The following is a 22948-nucleotide window of genomic DNA, read 5'->3' on the forward strand; positions in this document are numbered from 1 at the left end:
CACTACCAGGGTGCCAGGGGACAGCCTTGTCCCTCAGCTCCGGGGTCTCCAGGCATTTCCACACCCCGGCTTGCTGATCACACCTGTTTTCCGCTTTTGAAAACCAGTCGGGATTTGTGGTAGCACAAATTGGGGGGAAGGGTGGGGGGGAGGGTGGAAAGGAGGAGGGGGGGAGGGGAGGGAGGAGGGGGATGTATGTCCTGGACAGATGCTATAATGTTTAATTGTATTAAAATCAATTCCATACTCCCAGAATGCCTAGATCCAATTTGCATACCGCCACAACCAGTCCATAGTAGACGCCATCTGCCTGGTCCTACTCTCATCCCTGGAGCATCTCGACAACAAGGACTCCTACATCAGACTCCTATGCATTGACTACAGCTCCGCCTTCAACACCATAATCCCAGCCAAACCCATATCAAAGCTCTAAAGCCTAGGACTTGGCTCCTCACTCTGCAACTGGTTCTTCAATTTTCTGACCCATGGACCACAATCAGTAAGAATAAACAACAACACCTCCTCTACGATAGTCCTCAATACCGGGACCCCGCAAGGCTACGTACTTAGCCCCCTACTATACTCCACGTACACATATGACTGCAAGGCAAAATTTGGTTCCAACTCCATCTACAATTTTGCTGACGATACGACCATAGTGGGTTGGATCTCGAATAACAACGAGTCAGAATACAGGAGGGAGATTGAGAACCTAGTGGAGTGGTGTAACAACAACAATCTCTCCCTCCATGCCAGCAAAACTAAAGAGCTGGTCATTGACTTCAGGAAGCAATATACTGCACACACCCTTGTCTGCATCAGAGGGGTCGAGGTGGAGGTGGTTGATAGCTTCAAATTCCTAGGTGTGGACATCACCAAAAATCTGTCCTGGTCCACCCACGTCGACGCTACCACCAAGAAAGCACAACAGCACCTATTCTTCCTCAGGAAACTAAGGAAATTTGGCATGTCCACATTAACTCTGACCAACTTTTACTGATGCACCATAGAAAACATCCTATCTAGCTGCATCACAGTCTGGTATGGCAATTGCTCGGCCCAAGTCCCGCAAGTAACTTCAGAGTCGTGGACACAGCCCAGTCCATCACGCGAACCCGCCTCTCATCCAATGACTCTGTCTACACCTCCTGCTGCCTTGGCAAAGCTGGCAGCATAATCAAAGACCGCTCCCACCCGGTTATTCACTCTTCCAACTTATTCCATCAGGCAGGAGATACAAAAGTCTGAGAACACGCATGAACAGATTCAAAAACAGCTTCTTCCCTCCTGTTACCAGACTCCTAAACGACCTTCTTAAGGACTGACCTGATTAATACTACACTCCTGTATGCTTCACCCGATGCCGGTGTCTAAGCATTCACATAGTGTACCTTGTGTTGCCCTATTACGTACTTTCTTTTCTTTTCATGTTCTAAATGATCTATTTGAGCAGCACGCAGAAAAATACTTTTCACTGCACCTCGGTACACATGACAATAAACAAATCCAAATCCAATCCAATAAATTAAAATTCATGGAAATCAGGTTCACCCCTCCCCATAATGAGATTTGTGCCCAGAATGAACGAGGCCGCTAGATCTTGCTCCTTATTTTCAAACTGTGTCCACTAGCTCTCGACACTCTTACACGGGGAAACATCCTTTCCATATCCACCCTGTCATGTCTCCTCAGGATCTAATATGTTTTAATAAGATCACCTCTCAATCTTCTAAACTCCAATGGTTACAGACCCAACCTTTCTTTAATAAAGACACAGGGAGTCAACACCGAGTAAGAATAAAGAACTTTGGTTTTTTTACACTTACGTTATACACAACTCCCGTTAAATCCCTACTGGGTCTCGTCACAATCGGTGCCTCACTGACTGACCTTTTGCACATTAGCTGAATGGAGTCCCCCTGTCCCTTAGTAGGGGAGCTCGTATTCAACGAGAATCATGGAGAAGTTAATCATTCCCACCCCGTCAGTCCAGTACGGGATATGACACTTTCCTCATAAGATGCCAGGTATCAGTTGAGTGAACCTTCTTAATACATTGGTATCCTTTCTTAAATAAGGAGACCAAAACTGTACACAATGCTCCAGTGTGGTGTCACCAATTCCCTGTACATCTGTAGTTAATCTGCCGATTTTTATATTCCATCCCCTTTGCAATAAACAAAGGGCGGAATTCTCCGGCCATGTTCGCCCGCCGACCAGAGAATCCCGCCCTAGGTCAATGGAGTTTTTCATTCTATCCGGCTCGCCCATGGCCTTCTTGCGGCAGGCAGGGTGGGAGAATCCAGCCCATCTACATTCCTTTTGCTTTCCTAATCACCTGCTGATCTGTGTACTCACTTTTTGTCATTCATGTACCAGGACACCTAGGTCCCTCTGTATCTCAGAGTTCTGCAATCTCTCTCCGTTTAAATAGAATACTGCTTTCTATTATTGCTGCCAAAGTGGACAAGTTCACAATTTCCCACATTAGGGGCTGTTTAGCACAGGGCTAAATCGCTGGCTTTGAAAGCAGACCAAGGCAGGCCAGCAGCACGGTTCGATTCCCGTAACAGCCTCCCCGAACAGGTGCCGGAATGTGGCGACTAGGGGCTTTTCACAGTAACTTCATTGAAGCCTACTTGTGACAATAAGCCATTTTCATTTCATTTCATTATACTCCCAGAACAGGCGGCGGAATGTGGCGACTAGGGGCTTTTCACAGGAACTTCATTGAAGCCTACTTGTGACAATAAGCGATCATTATTATTATTATCTGCCAATTTTGTGCCCATTTACTGAACCTATTGATATCTCTTTGCAGGCTCCTTGTGTGGAACATTCTGGCCCGTCATGGTGGGGGTGGGGATGGAAACTGGGGTGACCCGTTCAAAAGTCCAATGACTTTTTTCGGGACTGTAAAATCCTGTTGGCGGTAGGGACCATAAAACTACACCCCTTATGGCCTCTTCACAACTTACTTTCCTGCGACATCAGCAAATATAGAACCATACATGCACTCCATCCAGTCAGCCAAGTCATTGATGTAAATTGTAAACAGTTGAGGCCCCAGCACTGATTCCTGAGGAACTTTACATCCTGTTACATCCTGCCAAGTCAACAATGATCCTTATTCTCTGTTTCCTGTCAGCTAACTAATCCTCCATCTTTGCTGATATGTTACCCCTATACCATGAGTTCTTATTTTGTGTGACACTGTTGATGCGACATCTGATCAGATATCATTTTGGAAATCCAAGTACATCACATCCACCAGTTCCCCTCTAACTGGTCTCCAATTTAAGACAAAGATAAGGAGGAATTTCTTCTCTCGGAAGGTAGTGAATCTGTGGAATTCTTTACAGCAGGGAGCAGAGGCTGGGTTGTTAATTTGTTTGGGACTGAGGTAGGCGGATTTTTAATCGATAAGGGAATCAAGGGCCATGGGGTTAAGGCGGAAAGTGGAGTTGAGGATCATCAAATCATATCAGTCATGATCTCTTTGAATGGCGGAGCAGACTTGATGGGCCGAATGGCCTACGTCTGCTCCTATGTCTTTTGGTCAGATCCACCTTGCTTGTTACTTCCTCAAAGAACTCTAATAAATTAGTCAAACATGCTTTCCCTTTCACAGATTGCATTAAGATTTTCTAAGTGCCCTGCTACGACCTCCTTAATGATAAATTCTAGCATTTTCCCTTTGACAGATGTTAGGCAAACTGGCATAGAGATTGTTGTTTTCAGTCTCTCTTTTTTCTTGAACAGAGGAGTTACATTTGCTATTTTATAAGTTGATGGGATCTTTTCAGCATCAGGGGAATTTTAGAAAATTAAAACCAATGCATCTACTGATGCGGCGGCCACTTTTAAAATTCCATGATGAAATCCACCAGGACCTGTGGGCTTGTCAGCCTTTGGTTCGAACAAGTTTCTCAGGACCCTTTCCCTGATGACTGTCATTGTTTTAAGTTCCTCCCTCCCTTCCACCTCATGATTTACGATTATTTCTGAGATGTTACTTACAACGTCTACAAGTGATGACAGACACAAGAAATCTGTTCGATGCTATTTCCTTATTTACCATCTAGACGCACTCTCTCGAGGACCAACACTCACGTTAGATACTCCTTTTCTCTTTAAATAGGCATCAAAATTCTTATTATCTTTTTTTTTAAATTGAGAGTACCCAATTAATTTTTCTCCAATTGAGGGGCAATTTGGCATGGTCAATCCACCTAACCTGCAGATCTTTGGGTTGTGGGGGTGAAACCCACACAGACATGGGGAGAATGTGCAGACTCCACACGGACAGTGACCCAGGGTCGGGATTCAAACCTGGGTTCTCAGCGCTGCAGTCCCAAGGCTAACCACTGCGCCACATGCCACCCTCGAAATTCTTACTATCTTGATCTATGGACAGGATTATCCAGCCCTTCCCACTGGTGGGATCTTCCAAGTCTTGCTGAAGGCAACCCCCCTTCCCTATGGTAGGTTCCCTGACGGCCGATCTATGAAAAACGCTGCAGGCATCGATGTGACCGGAAGATCCTACCATGGCCAATGGCATCCCACCTCCACCCACAGAAAACATGCCACAGGAGCTGGAAGACTCCACCCTATATTTCGAGTTAGCTTTCTCTCATACACTAATTTCTCCCTCCTTATTAATTTGTAGTTATTCTTTGCTAGATTTTACATTCTGTCCAATTCCCTGACATGCCACTAATCTTCATGGAATTGAACATTTTTCTTTTAATTAAATACTATCTTTAACTTCCTTAGTTGACCAGGAATGATGCATCTCCTTCCTGGAATTTATCACTCTCACTGGCATGTACCTTTAATGAGCGTTATGACATGGCTTCTTAAATGTCTTCCACTGCACCTCGAATGACCTACTCCCTGTGGTAGTCTGTGTTAGAAAGATTACGGTACCTGGTAATGCCGGAATACCATTGGTGGAGAATGTACTTGTTCCCATTGGTTAAGCCTATATTTTAGCTCCGCCCTGCAAGGCGGGGTATAAGAGTCCGTGCCGCCCCAGCAGCTTTCTTCTGTACCTGCGCTGCTGGGAGAAACATCTAGCGTATTAAAGCCTTCAATTGTCTCCAACCTCGCTTCTGGAGTTATTGATCGTGCAACAATTTAATACGCTAGTTTTTAAAGAATGGAGCTCCGAATAAAGCCAGAGTATCTGCAACTCAGCCCCCATGCGGCAAACTCAGCGGCAACCTTCAAGCACTGGCTGGCGTGTTTCAACGGATATCTCGAGACGGCCGAAAACACACCCACGGGAGAACAGAAACTACAAATTCTGCACTTGAGAGTGAGCTCAGAAATCTACACCCTCATCGAGGATGCGGACGATTTTGATGCCGCAATGGAGCTGCTGAAAGGACATTGTATTCTCCCTGTTAACCAGGTCTACGCCCGACATCTACTCGCGACGAGGCGACAAATCCCTGGGGAATCACTGGAAGAATTCTACCGTGCGCTCCTGGTGTTGGGGAGAAACTGCAGCTGCCCGCAAGTTTCAGCAAACGACCACACACAACTTTTGATTCGCGACGCTTTCGTTGCAGGTAATCAGTCCTCCCAAATCCCCCAGCGATTGGTGGAGAAAGGGACACTAGGCCTCAAGGAGGCATGGGCCTTGCCGGCTCCCTGGATGTGGCCTCCCGAAACGCCCGCGCTTACGTCCCCTACCGTGCGGCAGCTCCCTGGGCAGTGTGGAACACTCCCGTGGCCGACCCCGAGGCATCTCCCATCCCCCCATAAGCTGTGCTGCGAGAAGGCCTGACAACCCCGGGGGGCCCCGCTGCTATTTTTGCGGGCAAGCCAAGCACCCCCGACCACGCTGTCCGGCCATTTCATCCATCTGCAAGGGATGTGGCAAAAAGGGCCACTTTGTGGCGGTATGCCAGGCCCGGGCGGTCGCTGCGGTCTCTGGAGGCGAATACGGACCGCCACCAAAACCCTCTCTACGGAACCCGTGCGGCCAGCGGGTGCTGCCATCTGCCTCCTCCAGGGCCACGTGTGGCCTCCGGGCACCGCCATCTTGTCCCGCGGATGCCACGTGCGATGGATGGGCGCCGCCATTTTGTGCACCCCAGCCATGTGCGACCAGTGGGCGCCGCCATCTTGGATGGATTCTCAGGACCCCAGTTCAGCTGACCACACACCGCCCAAAGAGAACATCCAACTGCTGCCACGATTAGCCTCGGTGACCCTGGACCAGTCTCGGCCCCGAACACTCTCGACTGCTACAATGATGGTGCTTATCAATGGGCATGAAACATCCTGCCTAATCGACTCTGGGAGCACGGAGAGCTTCATACACCCCGATACGGTAAGGCGCTGTTCTCTCCCCGTCCACCCAGTTAATCAAAAAATCTCCCTGGCCTCCGGATCTCACACAGTAGAGATCAAGAATTTTTTTGTAGCTAACCTCGCGGTCCAGGGAAGGGAGTTCAAAAACTACCGACTCCACGTCCTTCCCCACCTCTGCGTGGCCACACTCCTAGGGTTGGACTTTCAGTGCAACCTCCAAAGTCTAACTTTCAAATTTGGCGGCCCTGTACCCCCCTCACTGTCTGCAGCCTCGCGAGCCTCAAGGTCGATTCGCCTTCCCTGTTTGCGACCCTCACCCCGGATTGCAAACCAGTCACCACCAGGAGCAGACGGTACCATGCCCAGGACCGGATCTTTATTAGGTCAGAGGTCCAACGGTTACTGAGGGAAGGTGTCATTGAGGCGAGCAACAGCCCCTGGAGAACTCAAGTAGTGGTTGTAAAGACCGGGGAGAAGCATAGGATGGTCATCGACTACAGTCAGACCATCAACAGGTTTACGCAGCTGGACGCGTACCCTCTCCCCCGCATATCTGACCTGGTCAACAGGATCACGCAATACAAGGTCTTTTCTACGGTGGATCTTAAGTCCGCCTACCACCAGCTCCCCATCCGCACTAGTGACCGCTTATACAGTGCTTTCGAAGCAGATGGGCGGCTCCACCACTTTTTAAGGGTTCCCTTCGGTGTCACTAATGGGGTCTCGGTCTTGCAACGAGAGATGGACCGAATGGTTGACCCGTACGGTTTACGGGCCACATTGCCGTACCTCGATAATGTCACCATCTGCGGCCACAACCAGCAGGACCACGACACCAACCTCCGAAAATTCCTCCAGACCGCAAAAATCCTTAACCTCACGTATAACAAGGATAAATGCGTGTTCAGCACCGACCGCCTAGCCATACTCGGCTACCTAGTGCGTAATGGAGTTATAGGCCCCAACCCTGAACGCATGCGCCCCCTTATGGAGTTCCCCCTCCCGCACTGCTCCAAGGCCCTGAAGCGCTGCCTAGGTTTTTTTTCCTACTATGCTCAGTGGGTCCCCAACTATGCGGACAAGGCCCGTCCACTGATCCAATCCACAGTTCTTCTCCTGTCGATTGAGGTCCGCCAGGCCTTCGGCCGCATCAAAGCAGACATTGCAAAGGCCACGATGCACGCCATCGATGAGCCCCTCCCCTTCCAGGTGTTGCTAACTTTTGGTTGGCTCTTAATTTGGCTCTCTTTAATCACGTTTTCTCAAGAGTCGCCAGCTATCTTCCGACACCGCCACAAGGCTCAGAACCGAATACTGATCAATGACTCGATACACCAGTTAGTAAGTTCAAAAGCAATGCTCACTTATTTACACACAGTCAAATCTACTCATGCATAAACTCTACAAACTAAACTACCACTATTACTAAGGCCTATACTTAGCTTCGGGTGCCCACTCAGTCAGAGGAACAATGGCCATTGCTCGGTTCTGAGGCTGCTGGGTTGAGCTGTTTACAGGGTAGCAACTAGGAGCGTCTATCTCGTAGCATGCGTTGACTTGGAACTTACTTGGTCTGCTGTAGCTGCTAGGCTGGTCTCTCTCTTCGCTTAGAGCCAAAGCCAAAGGAGAAAGATTCTCCCTTGGGTGATACCTCTTATACTGCAAAGGGCTTAGCGCTCTTTTGGACGGGCCTTGAACTTGGCCTCAACTAATTGGGTCTTTCCCAATCATCAGTATCGATTTTCCTCCAATAGAGGGGTAGTTCCCTGATCGCTGGGCGTGTCCTGGTGACTGTCAGTCAGCTTTGTCTTGGCTTCTTCTGGCACCGAGGAGTCTATCCTAACATTGTGTATCTAAATGTTTCCCTTTTGTCCCCGGAGATTGCTCATTAGTATGTAAATCGTTTGGTAGTTTCTGTCCTGTCTGAGCGTTTAAGGTTCTAATCAATAAACAGAGCTTACACCTGCTTGTTTCTTCGCATTGTCCAATTTTCCCTGCAGTCTTTGCAAGTGTCCATTTTGTAATCGGGACGTGGCCATCCCAGATGGCTGCAGCCCTCCTTGTGATCTTCAACGCGAAGCGTGAAGGATCACATTACCATGGCGTCTTCATCCTCTGGATTCCGGGGCACCCATGCTTATGCTCTACACTGTCCTATCCTATGCAACACAATTTTACCTAAACCATTTTAATACATTCATTATCAAAAAATTCTACAGGCCGCTATGACATTAATACATGCATTACAGAAAAATAAAAAACTGGAACCTCTAACTAGTCTCAATAAACTATCCTCATTTAAACAATCCAAAAATACAAACAATCCGAAAATAATCTATATATCTTAAACTGTACAAAATAACAGCACACAAATTTCTCTGGCCTGGCAGCCAGGCACAGAGGTTTACATCTCTTTATTCCATAGAATACATGAAACAAAATGGATGCTCTTTAATCTGTCCCAATGGGTTCAGGGGTCTGGTGAAATCCGAAAATGGGGGACCTAAATCTGTATACCGGGGTGCGAGAGCGATATGCTCACTTTCACCATTTCCTGACTCTAAACGTTTGCACGACACTGCAAAGTATCGCCAGTACTAAGAGTGCTTCGACTACGTATGAGAGTGAGTACCAGGTGATAGACTTATCACACCAGGTCGCGGTATTGCTAGCTGTCGCTGGGCTAGTTATCTCGGGGTTCCGTGTATTGCAGGGGTGAGAGTCATTTATGGTTTGTGTGGTAGGGGTCAGGGGGGTAGCGTCCGCACGCAACTGAAGGGATCCCGCTAAGATCCATGTGAACACGAAGGCTGTCTTCATCTTTGTCGGACTTCTTTGTCTTCCTCTGTGGTTCCTGGGTTTCTGGAGTTCTGTGAACACAAGCATAATTTCTGTTATTATCTTGCTTAAAATCTCATATGCCTGTCTGTCTGTCCTTTACTGCCAATTTCCCTTTATAATTGGTCACCATCTGTGACTCCCTCATTTTTTTTCAAAAACCGAATATTTGGACAAGACATCGAAGAAAATACTGCCGTACTGCGAGCTGTCTCGCAGCCGGTTTAATTTACCATCCCAGTGTTTGAGGATGTAAATAGCACAGGGAAGCAACCTAAGGGTTGCCAAAACCAAACAAAAGAATTTTGAACGTAACGAGCCAAAATGGGGTGCGTATGGGCCGCGGAGGGTAAGAAATGGGTGGAATCCACGGGTAGGACGGTGATCAATGCCTTATGTGCTCTACCCGAGCGTAGCTGACCAGAGGGGGTCCTCAGACAGGGCGGGGCCCAATGCCGTTTCTCCACTGCCTGAGCAACCGGCAAGAACGGGTAAGAATGTGGTCGTAGTGGGGGCTACCTCTCGAATTAGGAGAGCAACTATGAGTCAGGTTCTGTCGACAAACTAGTTCCTCTGAACTATTGTCGGGGACAAACTTGTACCTTTAACAAGGTTCTGTCGACAAACTAGTTCCTCTGAACTATTGTCTGGGACAAACTTGTTCCATTAACAATTTTCTGGGGACAAACTAGATCCTCTATCAGCCATTGGCCGTCAAAGGGGGTGGTGACGTGGGGCCGTGAAAAAACTTTCCGAGTTTACACACAACACTTAATGATAACACTAACGAACAAACATTCAACAAACATGGTGCAGGTTCCATCAGAAAGGACACCGTATCTCTCCATCGGTTCCTTTTTTCTCCATCATCTGGACACCTCACTGCTCAATAGCGAACAGGGTCTCAAAGGGATTTGTTTGGTGGGAGTCAGACTCTAAGTCATCACCTTCTCCTGGCTGCCAAACTCTTGTCTGTAGTAACCATGCTAAAGCTGCTTGGGGTGAATTGGGGTCCATTTCATCATTCCGGATGAGCCTGAAGTGTTGTGTGTAAACTCGGAAAGTTTTTTCACGGCCCCACGTCACCACCCCCTTTGACAGCCAATGGCTGTTAGAGGATCTAGTTTGTCCCCAGAAAATTGTAATGGAACAAATTGTCTCGGTGCCAGAATCGTGTGTTGAGGTTGGAGCTACTATGCTTCAATCCGTAATCGTCGGGCGGTGGGTCTGGGTCAGGGACTTTGATATAAGTGATCTCAAATGGGTCGGTAGAATCATGCTCAGATTCACTGGGAGTGGGGCCTGGTGCAGGGATGTAGTCGTAACGTGGTGTGCTGTGGCTATCGTCATCTTGATCGCTATCACTGTCGCTGTCGCTGCTGGTTGAGGGAAGGGGAAGTGGAGTTGTGCCTCTGGGGGCGGAGTTGAAGTCGTGTCTGAGGGCGGACTGGAGTTGTTGGGGGAGGGTAGGAATACGTCATCTGTGGGCGGGGCGTGATCGTCTGCTGCTGCGAGCAGGATGTGGTGTGTGTGGTTATTCTGTGAGCCGTAAACCTCGAGCTGGTTTATATGAAACCACGCAGACTTGCCATTGGGATAGGTTATTTTGTATACTGAGGGGCTGACTTTGTCCGAAATGGAGTACGGTCCGGAAAATTTTGCCGTTGTAAAGGGAAAGCATAACTTGTTGCCCTACTATAAACTCAGTGGCATGTACTGTTTTGTCGAAACAGGCCTTGCTCTGTTTCTTCCTGGTTCCAAGTCTCACTGCTGCGGCGAGTTGGGCTGCCTTTATGTTCTGTACTCGTTGTGTAACCGCATTTTCATACGTGAGGGCTGTGACTGCGGGGCTGGCCAAATCCAGTCCTGGTAAATACTCAGTGCCTTTCATGAGGCGTCCGGTCATGAGGGTGTGGGGGGTGTATCCTGTGGATGTAGATACTGTGTTTCCTAAAAACATCAAAGCAAATGGGAGTACTGAATCCCAGGTGCTATTATTTTGCTGTACCATTTTCTTGAGGGTGGCTTTCCATGTCCTATTCATTCGTTCTACAATACCACCTGACTGGGGGTGGTATACGATATGGAACTTTTGTGTTATTCCAAAAATCGTGAGGACGTTTTTCATTACACGTCCGGTGAAATGGGAGCCTTGATCGGACTCTATACTGCGTGGGAGGCCCCACCTTGGAAAGATGTGGTGTGTTAATATTTGAGCCGTCGTCTTGGCCATCTTAGTTCGTGATGGAAATGCTTCCACCCATTTTGTGAAGGTGTCTATGACCACCAACACATACATGTAACCATTTCTACAGATTTGTCCAGGGTCCATTAACGGGGCGGGTATGGCTAAGTTGAGCCTTTTTCGCATATCTGTCCGGATTGTTCTGTGCACAGATTAAACAATTCTCTATGTAGTGTGTGACATCGGTTTTTAAATCAGGCCACCAGCAAAGCGGTCTGAGGAGGGCTAGGGTGGGTTCAATTCCTTGATGTCCATGATTGTCATGGAACTGACAAATGATCTGGTTCCTGTCGTGGCTGGGAACTATATAAATGTCATCCTTTAAAATCACACCGTCGTGTGTGGTTATTGAGTTTTTAAACTTGTCGTACGGGGCTGGGAAGGTTCCCTTTAAAACTTCCCTGAGGTTCTCGTCCTCTTTCTGGGCCTTCGCTAAATCCTGAATATTGGTCTGTGAGACCTGAACTGCGTGTACTGGGGTACTTTCGGGGGGGTTCCAAAAATAACCATGCCTGGAGCCTGCCTTCGCTAGGGGTCTGCTTTAACATTACCGGGGGGGGGAAGAACGGTGATCACTGCAAACCTTAATTATGCCGTATTTCCTATCCTTCGCTGTCTCTAAGGTATGGCGGAGTAATGGGGCTGAGGGTAGGGGTTTACCATCCGCGGAAACAAATCCTCTTGTTTCCCAGAGTGGTAGGAACTCTGCAAACTATTGCAGACATACAAGCTGTCTGAATAGATGTCTGCTGGGGTCGGGAACGAATCTGGGTAGTCTACAATATATGCAATTGCTGCCAGCTCTGCTGCCTGCGAGCCTAAGTGTCCTGGCAACTTCAAGGAAATTTCATCTAGGGGGCGTCCCTGTGCGTCCTCTACATATATACCACAACCGGTAATTCTCTTTCCGTTTAACACTGTGGATGAGCCATCTACATAAATCCTTAGGGGTGCGCACGTGTCTGTGGGCTGGGGTCTCTGTGGTGTACTACCTGTTTTCTTGGGGGGTGGTTTGGGAATAAATGGACCTGTGTTGTGTTTCGTGGTGATGATCTCACATTCATGAGGGGTGCCTGCATACTGCAGATTATCGGCAAGGAATGTGTGGGTTTTGGTTCTCTTTACCGTGATGTCCCGTCCCTGCTAAAGAAGGGTCCAACGGGCTGCACAGATTTGGCTGACTGTGCCATCTTTAAGTCGGCCGTCTAACAATAGTTGTGTCGGTGTGTGTTCTGTGAGGATGGTGATAGGGTTGAGTCCTGTAATGTAGGCGAAGTATTGCATTGCCCAGAAAACTGCGAGCAGGTGCCTTTCACAGGCAGAAGATCCTTGCTGTACGGGGTCTAACATGCGTGAGGCGTATGCTACGGGGCGTAACTGGTCATGGCGTTCCTGGAGGAGCACGGCCGAAAGGGTTCGGTCGGTGCTTGCTACTTCGATAGCATATGGGGAATGTGGATCTGGGACCTGTAGTGCGGGGGCTGTGCTGCGTGCTCTTTTTAAAGCGTCCATGGCATCTGTGTGCTGTGGAAGCCATTCCCAAGGTGCCTGCTTCTTGAGAAGTTCGGAAAGGGGTGCTGCTTTAGTGGCAACCGTCAATATGGTTTCGGCAGTAACCAACTAGTCCTAAAAATGACCGGAGGGCTGAGACATTGTGGGGAAGAGGCTCGATCTTGCGTTTACCGTGAGTGATCTCTGTTCCCAAGTAAATCACTTTTTCTTTCAGAATCTGGGACTTCTTGGGGTTGACTTTACAACTAATTTCTTTTAGGAGTGCTAGGAGTTTGGCGAGAAGTGAAATGTGCTCTACCTTTGTGCCTGTCTGTAGTAACAAGTCGTCTACTACTGGACCAGACAATCGGGGCGGGAAAATTTTGAGAATCCATTTGCCAGCTGTCGGTGGAAAATGGAGGGGGAGTTGTGGAAGCCTTGTGTAAGCCACGTCCACATATATTGTTGCCCTTGGAATGTAAAGGCGAATTTGTACTGGCACACTTTAGCCAATGGAATGGACCAGAAGCCATTACTAATGTCCAAAACCGAAAAAAAAATTGACTGGAGTCCCTGTTTGAGCATGGTCTCGGGACTCGTGGCTACGGTGGGGGCTGCTGCTGGGGTTACTTTGTTCAGTTCCCGGTAATCAATGGTCACTCGCCATGATCCATCCGGTTTCCTGATGAGCCAAATTGGTACGTTGTTTGTGGAGGCTACTGGTCTGAGTAAGCCTTGATCCAACAAACTCTCTATTATTTTGGAGATTTCTCCCTCTGCTTCCTGGGGAAATCCATACTGCTTCTGGGGTTTAGGGTCGGGACCTGTAAGGTTCACAAAGCCAGACAAACTGCCACAGTCGTGCTTGTGCTGTGCAAATGCTGCTTTATGTTCCTGCAGGACTGCCCTAACCTATTTGTCTGCACTAATGGCTCGAGGGTCGAACCAGAAGTCTCCTACTGAGCTAATCCTATTTACGTATTCTCCTACTGTGAGTGTGGCGCGGGCTCGTGCTGCCTTTGCCATTTTCCATACACACTTGTTCACTGGGTCGAAAGAAAGGTTATGGGAGTTCATGAAATCGATCCCAAGGATATGTTCTGCTGTCTGGGGCAGATCAACTAAAACTACAGGGTGCTTGGTTGCTATAGGGGCTGTGATGTTTCCCTGTAAATGGCCTGTAAAGTCGCTGAATGTAATGGTGTCTGTTGTGGGCCACGTGTCTCGCTGGAATATCGTGGAGGAATTGAGTGTGGTGCGGGACCCTCCAAAGAAATTCCACGGGTTGTCCCCGAACTTTGCCTGCTACTACCGTTCTACCGGACTTGTCCCAAAGAGTGTTGCAGACCCAAGTTGGGGAGCCCGAACACCGTCAGTCGGTGCCGTTCATGTCTGTACTCTCTGAACGGGCGCTAACGCTATGGATCGGCTTTGCCCTATTCTTGTTTAGGGTGTCTGTCTGTTGGTTTCTCTGCTGCTTCTGGGGCGCGTTGCACTCTCGTGCAAAGTGTCCTAGCTGTCCACAATTATAACATTCCTGAGCTTTGGGCTGGGGTTGGCTGTTCCTGCCCTCATTTACCCGTGCCTTAACTGGGTTCATTTCTAACTGCTCTTCATCGGGTGTTATAAATGCCGTTTCACCTGCAATTGATTGCTCCCAAGTGCGGGACAATCTCTTCTAAACCCATTTTTCATTGTGGGCCTCGTCTGAGGGGGTCATAATTTGCGCAAGCTTTTCGTCCTGCTTCTGTGGCGTGGGAGACTAGAATTCGGGTCCATTTGGCCATATTATTTGGGGACAAATGGGCACGGGCTAACTCTCCAAAAGCTGCGGTAAAGTGAATCCACAAACGTCCAGCAAACGCTGTGGGGTGCTCTGTCTTCTTTTGCCGACACTTATTGAGGCCTTCTATGGAGTCTCCTCTGTTAAAGCCGATCGCATCAAGGATTGCTGTGTGCATCTCTTGGAGTGTGCCTCCTCCTACATTCTGTGGGTCAGGAAGGGCTGCTACGACTGAAGGGTCAAGGCTTAAAACTGTGAGCTTCACTTGCTCTTTTTCATCCAGACCGTACATGGTTGCCTGTTGTCTGACTTCGGCGAAAAATTGGTGGGGGTCGGATGTGGGAAGGAACGGTGTAACTTTTCCACACGCATCCCGTAATTGGGTCACGGTTAACGGGGTTGTGTAAAGGAAGTCTGCTTCTCCTTCTCCTGCGGCCCTGCGGTGTGTGGCCACAGGATTCATGGGGGGGTGTTCTGCCTGTTCGGTTGGGGGTTGGGGCCCTTTCCTTTTATGGGGTTTTTCCTGCGTACATGTCCCACGTACGTATCCATGGGCAGTCTCGTTCAATTCCTGCCAATCGGGGCCATTTTCTTGATCTAATTGGGGTCCGAATGTACTCTGAAAGCCATTTTGCACGGACAGCAGAGATTGCAATTCTGCAATTTGCTTCCGGCACTTTGCATGGACGACAGAGCTCTGCCTTTGTTCCGTTGTGGAAGTATGGAGTGCTCATAGGGCTGTTTTAAATCATTGTACTGCTTCTACAATTTCTCAACTTGCTGTTCTGTTTCTTGTCTTACCAAGACTGCACGTTGCATGTCCTGGGAGGCCTTATCGTATTGGGTCTGAAAACTGTTCAAATGCTCGAGACAAGACTGATGTGCCCACTTGGCATCATCCACCTCTCTGACTCTTGCTGCTAACTGCTCTTTCAGATCTCGATTCTCTTTCTCTACTTCACTCACATCTACCTCCCTACTTCTGTCTCTCTCTATCTCTCTACGGAGCGTCATAACGACCTCCTCTGTGCCTCGCAATTGTGCCAAACAGGACACGATTGCCATCGGCTTGCGAGCTTTTCCCAAGCTCTTTTTGTAGATCTCTGACAAGTTCTCCCACCAAGTATGTCCTATACTCCCGGGTCCTGTTTCCTCATTATCACAGAATTCACTGCAAAGCGGCCATCCTTTCCCTTTGAGATATTTCCTGATCTCTTCTTCCCAAACGAGACACTGTCCTACTCTACTGGTCGCTGCGACCTCAAATTCCTGGGGTTCATAACGTGTTCCATTGCCTTCATTGCCATTCTCTCTACTAGGATCTCGAACGAATTTGGAACAGGGGGTGATAAAGTGGTGATGTAAACACGGGTACGGCATACGCTAATTTCCAGCCTACAAAACTCCCAACAGTTTTTCGCAACAAAATCTCTCCGGTTTACCTTATATCCCTGTTAGTACTCATGCATTAACACACTTCCGAATCTCAGAGGCTTGATCAGTATTGTTTTGACGCTTGTGGTTTTTCTTTCTGTTCCCAATTGGATTCTCAATTCAAATTTTGGGTTCTCTTGGGGTGGTTAGGCCACTTCTAAATCGAGTCCCGTCAGATGTCGCCAGTAAATGTTGCTAACTTTTGGTTGGCTCTTAATTTGGCTCTATTTAATCACGTTTGCTCACGAGTCACCAGGTATCTTTCGACACTGCCACAAGGCTCAGAACCGAATACTGATCAATGACTCGATACACCAGTTAGTAAGTTCAAAAGCAATGCTCATTTATTTCCAGACAGTCAAATCGACTCATGCAGAAATTCTACAAACTAAACTACCACTATTACTAAGGCCTACACTTAGCTTCGGGCGCCCACTCAGTCAGAGGAACAATGGCCGTTGCTCGGTTCTGAGGCTGCTGGGTTGAGCTGTTTACAGGGTAGCAACTCAGAGCATCAATCTCGTAGCGTGCGTTGACTTGGAACCTTCTTGGTCTGCTATAGCTGCTAGGCTGGTCTCTCTCTTCGCTGAGAGCCAAAGCCAAAGCTCTTTTGGGCGGGCCTTGAACTTGGCCTCAACTAATTGGGTCTTTCCCAATCATCGGTATCGATTTTCCTCCAATAGACGGGTGGTTCCCTGATCGCTGGGCATGTCCTGGTGACTGTTAGTCTGCTTTGTCTTGGCTTCTTCTGGCGCTGGGGAGTCTGTCCTAACATTGTGTATCTAAATGTTTTCCTTTTGTCCCCGGAGATGGCTCATTAGTATGTAAATCGTTTGGTAGTTTCTGTCCTATCTGAGCGTTTAAGGTTCTAATCAACAGACAGAGCTTGCACCTGCTTGTTTCTTCACATTGTCCAATTTTCCCTGCAGTCTTTGCAAGTGCCCATTTTGTAATCGGGACGTGGCCATCCCAGATGGCTACACAGGTCAAAAGCGACGTGTCTGACGTAGCTCTGGCGGCCACCCTCAACCAAGCGGGCAGACCCGTGGCCTGCTTCTCACGCACCTCCACGCTTCCGAAATCCGCCATTCCTCAGTAGAAAAGGAGGCCCAGGACATAGTAGAAGCTGTGCGACATTGGAGGCATTACCTGGCCGGCAGGAGACTCACTCTCCTCACTGACCAACGGTCGGTTGTGTTCATGTTCGATAATGCACAGCGGGGCAAGATAATAAACGACAAGATCTTACGGTGGAGGATCGACCTCTCCACCTACAACTATGAGATCTTGTATCGTCCCGGGAAGCTAAACGAGCCTCCTGATGCCCTATCCCATGGCACATGTGCCAATGCACAAGTGGGCCGCCTCCGTGCCCTCCATGAGGACCTCTGCCACCCGGGGGTCTCTCGATTTTTCCATTTCATCAAGACCCGCAACCTGCCCTACTCCATCGAGGAGGTCAGGACAGCCACCAGGAATGGCCAAATCTGCACGGAGTGCAAGCCGCACTTCTACAGGCCTGAGAAAGCACACCTGATAAAGGCTTCACGTCCCTTTGAACGCCTCAGTATGGATTTCAAAGGCCCCCTCCCCTCCACCGACCGCAACATGTACTTCCTGAACGTGATTGACGAATACTCCCGGTTCCCATCCGCCATCCCCTGCCCCAACATGACCGCAACCACCGTCATCAAGGCCCTCCAGGGTATCTTTACACTGTTCGGTTTCCCCGCTTACACACACAGTGATAGGGGGTCCTCCTTTATGAGCGATGAGCTGCATCAATTACTGCTCAGCAAGAGCATTGCCTCGAGCAGGACGACCAGTTACAACCCCCGGGGAAACGGACAGGTGGAGAGGGAGAACGGAATGGTCTGGAAGACCGTCCTACTGGCCCTGCGGTCCAGGAATCTCCCAGTCTCCCACTGGCAGGAAGTCCTCCCGGATGCCCTCCACTCCATCCGGTCACTGCTCTGTACCACGACCAACCAAACACCTCATGAATGTCTCCTTGTCTTCCCCAGGAAGTCCTCCTCTGGGCCCTCGCTCCCGACCTGGCTGGCAGCTCCCGGACCCATCCTGCCCCCAAAACACGTGCGGGCGCACAAATCGGACCCATTAGTCGAGAGGGTCCATCTCCTCCACGCTAACCCTCAGTACGCCTACGTGGCGTATCCCAATGGCCGACAGGATACGGTCTCCCTATGGGACCTGGCGCCCGCTGGATCCCCACACACACCCCCGCCACCAGTCCCTCCCCTCCCACCGGCGCACCCCACAGCCGCCCCCTTCCCAGGTGGATCGGTTCTTCCATCGGCCCCGTCTAAGCCCTCCCGCCCACCGGCGCACCCCACAGCCGCCCCCTTCCCCGGTCAGTCGGTCCATCCACCGGCCCCGTCTAGGGGTGATGAAGTTGCCACAGAAGCCGAAACCACGCTCCCTGAGTCACAGATGCCCAAATCTCCACCGGCATCACCACCAAAGCTACGACGATCGCAGAAGACGACCAGGGCCCCCGATCGACTAATTGCTTCATTTTGAAATGTACATTACTGTTGTAAATAGTTAAGATGTAATAAGGCAAAACACTGTACAGAGGTATTATGGTACCTTCATAACTGTAACTTCCACCACTTTACCACGTTGTGATACGAAGCCACCACCCCCGCCGGACTCTTTTTTAACAGGGGGTGAATGTGGTAGTCTGTGTTAGAAGGATTACGGTACCTGGTAATGCCGGAATACCATTGGTGGAGAATGTACTTGTTCCCATTGGTTAAGCCTGTATGTTACCTCCACCCTGCAAGTCGGGGTATAAGAGTCCGTGCCGCCCCAGCAGCTTTCTTCTGTACCTGCGCTGCTGGGGGAAACATCTAGCGCATTAAAGCCTTCAATTGTCTCCAACCTCGCTTCTGGAGTTATTGACCATGCATCACTCCCTAACCAAATTTTCCAGTTTACTTCATCCAGCTACCTTCATATTCATATAAATGTCTCTATTTACGTTTGCCAACACTGTGTGAAATTCTCCATTTGGGATTCTCCGGCCACACTGCACCGGAAAAGCAACTCGGTGCCTCGAAAATCGGGGCGCCATTTAAAAAATGCATCCCGATGTCTCGCTACAACAGAGCTTTTTGCAGCCTCAGCCGCGCGTTTCCCGTTCAGGCCCTTTATTCAAAGCGAATCACGTTGAATATCTATGTGTTTCTCGACACTGCAAGTGCCATGAAACACGCAGCTAAACGCACTCAATTGGGGGCTTTGTTTCCTTTTGAGAAGATCGCGCCCTGTGTCCTCCTGCCGGAGCTTAATTGTGTCTGATTTGCCCTCCCGCTGGGTGCAATTCCCAATTATTCACCATTCAGATTTATGCATAGCGAAGATTGCGAGGAATTTCCGAAGGAATCCCGCTATCATGCCGCCATTTTGAGCAGGCGGCCCTACAGCAACGTCCCACAGCTGGCCACCCACCCTGCATCAGGATTCAGTGCGCCCCTCCCCTTCCAACCCATGGATTTTCTGGATCCTCTTCCCAGTACAGGAGTAAACCGCCCCCCCCCCCCCCCTCACAGAGACCCCCAAAATAAGAGACCCCCTCCAGAGACTGCATTGTTGATAAACATCAAGCTTTGATTAAAGCTCCTGGACCACTTCAAACAGTTAGCTGACTGACCACTTCAAAATCACTCGGGAGGTGGTTGGAAAGCAGTTAGTTCTGTTTGAAGTGGTCCAAGAGCTGTCAATCAAACCTTGATATTTATAAACATTGGATTGAGCACTTCAGAGTTACTCAACCGTGAAGGAAGATGAATGGAACAGTGCTGACAACTGGGGAGTGTAGAAGCTGTCAATCACAGTCTAGTTAAATCAATATCAAAGAGAAATGAATGAATGAATGGCTTGCAGCCAATGATCTAAGGGGGTTAAACACAGCTGCCTGGGATCATTAATCAATCCTATCATTTGCACATTGCCAGATCCAGAATTGTCTCTGGTTGGTGCTAGAATATGCTACTCTAAGTAATTTGTCCCCAATACATTCTATGAACTTATCTTCCAGGCCATCTTTGACAATTTGATTTCTCCTATCCATATCTAGAATAAAATCACTCATTATTATCGCTGTACCTGTTTCACAAGCCCCCATTATTTCTTCTGGTATATACCGTTCAACAGTGTAGCTATAGTTAGGGAATTATAAACTACTCCCTCTTACATTTGCTCTTTCTTATCTGTACCCAAACTGATTCTACATTTCAACCTTCAGAATCAGGATAACCTTTACTATTGTCCAGGGCAGCACGGTGGCGCAGTGGGTTAGCACTGCAGTCCCACGGCGCCGAGGTCCCAGGTTCGATCCCGCCTCTGGGTCACTGTCCGTGTGGAGTTTGCACATTCTCCCCGTGTTTGCATGGATTTCGCCCCCACAACCCAAAAGATGTGCAAGATAGGTGGATTGAACACGACAAATTGCCCCTTAATCAGAAAAAATTAATTGGGTACTTTAAATTTATTTTAAAAAAATCTTTACTATTGTCTGAATGACACCCTTATCACGTTTTCCTAGCTTTCTGTCCTTCTGAAATGTCATACACCCTTGAACATTCAGGTCACCATGTGTCGCAGGCCCAGTCTGGCAGTTGTATCCTTGAGAAATTGGCCTCCCCAGACAGTTGTGGAGCTACTGAGTCACTCTTGGTGATGGACATTGAGAAGCCCCACCCAGAGTACATTCTTGTTACTCTCAGTTTCTCTTCCAATTGAGGAGAAATGCAAAGGAATTCTATTTCATCAGTTAAGAAAGGGAGGGTAACATATGATAAGCAGAAGATTTACTTACGATCTTTGATCTGTTAGGAGACTTCATAGGATCCAAACACAAGGTTGAGGGCTCCGAGGGCCACAGTATACCATTGTGCCCCCACCTCTCGGGATGGTGATAAGGGAATCTGGGCTATTGTCTGTAAGGTATGATTCAGTGAGTTTGACTGTGTAAGGCTTTTGCTTGAAGAGTCTGTGAGACAGTTCTCCCAATTTTGGCACAAGTTTCCAGTTGTTAGTAAGGAGGACTTTACAGGACCGAATGGACAAGGGTAGGTCTTTGTCATTTCATCATTTCTGGTGTCTGGGTCGATACAGGTGGTCTATCTTACATTTATTTCATGTTTTTGTAGTGGTGTAATACAACTAAGTGGCATGCCTTTCAGAGGACATTTAAGATTGGATTGGTTTATTGTCACATGTACCGAGGTGCAGTGAAAAGTATTGTTCTGCGTGCAGATCAAACAGATCATTCCGTACATGTAATGATAATACATAATAGGGCAAACCTCAAACACACAATGTAAATATGTAGACACAGGCATCGAGTGAAGCATACAGGGGTGTAATACTACTCAGTAGGGAAGATGTGTGAAGAGATCAGATCAGTCCATAAGTCCATCAGTACATAAGAGGGTGGTTTAGGAATCTGTTAACAGTGGGGAACAAGCTGTAATTGAATCTGTTCATGCGTGTTCTCAGACTTTTGTATCCCCTGCCCGATGGGAGAAGTTGGAAGAGTGAGTAAGCTGGGTGCGAGGGGTCTTTGATTATGCTGCCGCTTTCCCAAGGCAGTGGGACGTGTAGACAAAGTCAGTGGATGGGAGGCAGGTTTGTGTGATGGACTGGGCTCCCTGGACACGACTCTCTGTAATTTTGTCTGGTCTTGGGCCGAGCAGTTGCCATACCAGGCTGTGATGCAGCCAGATAGGATGCTTTCTATGGTGCATCTGTAAAAGTTGGTAGGAGTCAATGTTGACATGCCGAATTTCCTTAGTTTCCTGAGGAAGTACAGGCGCTGTTGTGCTTTCTTGGCCGTAGCGTCGACGTGTGTGGACCAGGACAGATTTTTGGTGATGTGCACACCTAGGAATTTCAAACTGTCGACCATCTTCACCTCAACCACAGTGCTGACGTTTGTAGTCACCTGTAGGCCAGGCCAGATATGAACAATCAATTTCCTTCTCTAAAGGACATTAGTTTCATGGTCACAGTTGCTGGGGATGGCTTTCTATTGCGCATCTATTTAAGTAATTAAATCTAAATTCCCCCCACCCCAGCGTCCATGTCACGATTTGAAATCATGGGCGTCATTCTCCGAACCCCCCCCGGGTCGGAGAATGGCCGTTGGCCGCCGTGAATCCCGCCCCCGCCGAAGTCTCCGGTACCGGAGATTGGGCGGGGGCGGGAATCAGGCCGCGCTGGTTGGCGGGACCCCCCGCTCAATTCTCCGGCCCGGATGGGCCGAAGTCCCGCCCAGAAATTGCCTGTCCCGCCGGCGTAAATCAAAGCTGGTATTTACCGGCGGGACCAGGCGGCGTGGGCGGGCTCCGGAGTCTATGCCTGAATTCCTCCTTCCAAAGTGCATAACCTCGCACTTTTCCACATTGTATTTCATTTGCCACTTCTTTGCCCACTCTCCTAGCTTGTCCAAATCCTTCTGCAGCCCGCCTGCTTCCTCAATACGACCTGCCCCTCTACAGATCTTTGTATCATTTGCAAACCTAGCGACAGTGCCTTCAGTCCCTTCTTCCAGATCATTAATGTATATTGTGAAAAGTTGTGGTCCCAGCACAGACCCCTGAGGCACACCACTAGTCACCAGCTGCAATCCTGAAAAAGACCCTTTTATCCCCACTCTCTGCCTTCTCCCAGTCAGCCAATCCTCTATCCATGCCAGGATCTTACCCTTAACACCATGGGCTCTTAACTTATTTAACAGTCTCCTATGCGGCTCCTTGTCAAAGGCCTTATGGAAATCTAAATAAATCACGTCCACTGGTTCG

The sequence above is a fragment of the Scyliorhinus torazame genome, chromosome 3 (genome assembly GCF_047496885.1).
Source record: "Scyliorhinus torazame isolate Kashiwa2021f chromosome 3, sScyTor2.1, whole genome shotgun sequence".
Lineage (NCBI taxonomy): Eukaryota > Metazoa > Chordata > Chondrichthyes > Carcharhiniformes > Scyliorhinidae > Scyliorhinus > Scyliorhinus torazame.